Raw genomic sequence first — 2,296 nt, 5'->3', positions numbered from 1 at the left:
AGTGGGTTGAGCCTCTGCCTTCAGGTCAGGTTATGATCTCAGGGTCCTGGAATAGAGCCCCACATCCGTCTCTTTGCTCAGCAGGGAGCCTGCTTCCCCCTCTCTCTCTGCCTGTCTCTCTGCCAGCTTATGATCTCTCTCTTTCTCTCTGTGTCAAATAAATAAATAAAATCTTTTTAAAAATTACTTTCTGTCTTTTGAGAAGATCGTGCGGTTCTCATCCTTTCTTTTATTAATGTAGTGTATCACACTGATTGATTTGTGAATATTGAACAAGCCCTTCAGCCCAGGAATAAATCCCAGTTGATCGTGGTGAATAATTCCTTTAATGTGTTATTACATTCGATATGCTAGTGTCTTGTTGAGAATTTTTGTATCCATGTTCATCAGGGATATTAGATTTTAAGCCTCCATTTTAGTGGAGTCTTTTTACAGTTTTGAAAATAAGGTCATGGTGGTCCCATAGAATGAGTTGGGAAGAGATATATTTGTTAGATTACTCCTTCCTGCCCATGGACTCTGCTGAGTAAGCATCATTAAAATCTCCCCTTCCACCACTGTCATGCTTAAGTCAGTGTCTCCCAAAGAGCCTGAACAGCTTCAGAATCTCTTTATCAGAGGTTTGAGCTTTGAAACAACGGATGAGAGTCTGAGGAGCCATTTTGAGCAATGGGGGACACTTATGGTCTGTGTGGTAATGAGAGATCCAAATACCAAGCACTCCAGAGACTTTGGGTTTGCCACGTATGCCCCTGTGGAGGAGGTGGATGCAGCCATGAATGCAAGGCCACACAAAGTGGATGGAAGAGTTGTGGAACCAGAGAGGGCTGTCTCAAGAGAAGAGTCTCATAGACTTGGTGTCCACTTAACTGTGAACAAGATTTTTGTTGGTGGCATTAAAGAAGACACTGGAGAACATCATCTCTAAGAAATTATTTTGAGCAGTATGGGAAAATTGAAGTGATTGAGATCATGAATGACTGAGGCAGTGGCAAAAACAGAGGTTTTGTTTTTGTAACCCTTGATGACCATGACTCTGTAGACAACATTGTCATTCAAAAATACCATACTGTGCAGTCAAATGCTCTACCACTGAGCTATACCCCCAAAAATACCATACTGTGAATGGCCACAACTATGAAGTAAAGACAGCCCTATCTAAGCAAGAAATGGCTAGTGCCTTATCCAACCAAAGAGGTCAAAGTGGTATTGGAAAGTTTGCTGGTGGTTGTGGTGGTAGTTTTGGTGGGAATGGCAACTTTGGTCATGGGGGGAAGTTCAATGGGTGAGGTGGCATTGGTGGCAGTCTAGGTGGTGGCAGATATGTTGACAATGGACATGGCTATAAATGGGTTTAGTAATGGTGGAAGCTACTTTGGAGGTGGTGGAAGCTATAATGATTTTGGCAATTACAACACTCAATCCTCAAATTTTAGACCCATGAAAGGAGGAAATTTTGGAGGCAGAAGCCCTGGCTCCTATGGTGGTGGAGGCCAATACTTAGCCAAACTACAAAACCAAGGCAGTTATGGCAGTTCCAGCAGCAGCAGTAGCTACGGCGGTGGCAGAAGGTTTTAATTACTGCCAGGAAAAAAAGGCTTAGCAGGAGAAGAGAGCCAGAGAAGTGACAGGGAAGCTACAGGTTACAACAGATTTGTGAACTCAGCCAAGCACAGTGATGGCAGGGCCTAGCTGCTATAGAGAAGACATGTTTTAGACAGTACTCATGTGTATGGGCAAAAAAGTCAAGGACTGGATTTGTGACTAATTGTATAACAGGTTATTTAAGTTTCTGTTCTGTGGAAAGTGTAAAACATTCCAACAAATGGCTTTAATGTAGTTTTTTTTTTTTCTACCCGTGCTGTTGATTGCTAAATGTAATAGTCTGATCATGATTCTGAATAAATGTGTCTGAAAAAAAAAAGAGTAAGTTGGGAAGTGTTCCTTCTTTTTCTACTTTTTTGGAACAGTTTAAGAAGAATAGCTATTAATTCTTCTTTAAATTTCTGGTAGAATTCCTCTGGGAAGTTGTCAGGCCCTGGACTTTGGCTTGTTGGGAGATTGTTGATGACTGACACAATTTCTTTTTTTTTTTTTAATTGACATATAATGTATTACTTATTTCAGGGGTACAAGTCTGTGATTCATTAGTCTTACACAATTCACAGCATTCACAATAGCACATACCCTCCCCAATGTCCATCACCCAGACACCCCATCCTTCCCACCCCACCCCACCCCCCACTCAAGCAAACCTAAGTTTGTTTCCTGAGATTATGAGTCTCTTATGGTTTGT

The 2,296-nt window shown here is 41.6% G+C and overlaps 1 pseudogene; it reads left to right on the top strand.

The window, feature by feature from the left end:
- Nucleotides 1-562: 562 nt before the first annotated feature.
- Nucleotides 563-1,578, top strand: LOC123935459 (annotated as a pseudogene).
- The last annotated feature ends 718 nt before the right edge of the window (nt 1,579-2,296 follow it).

This window comes from Meles meles, chromosome X, assembly GCF_922984935.1.
Source record: "Meles meles chromosome X, mMelMel3.1 paternal haplotype, whole genome shotgun sequence".
Lineage (NCBI taxonomy): Eukaryota > Metazoa > Chordata > Mammalia > Carnivora > Mustelidae > Meles > Meles meles.
Note: the sequence above shows the minus strand (reverse complement) of the source record. Positions and strands in the feature narration are given on the sequence as shown.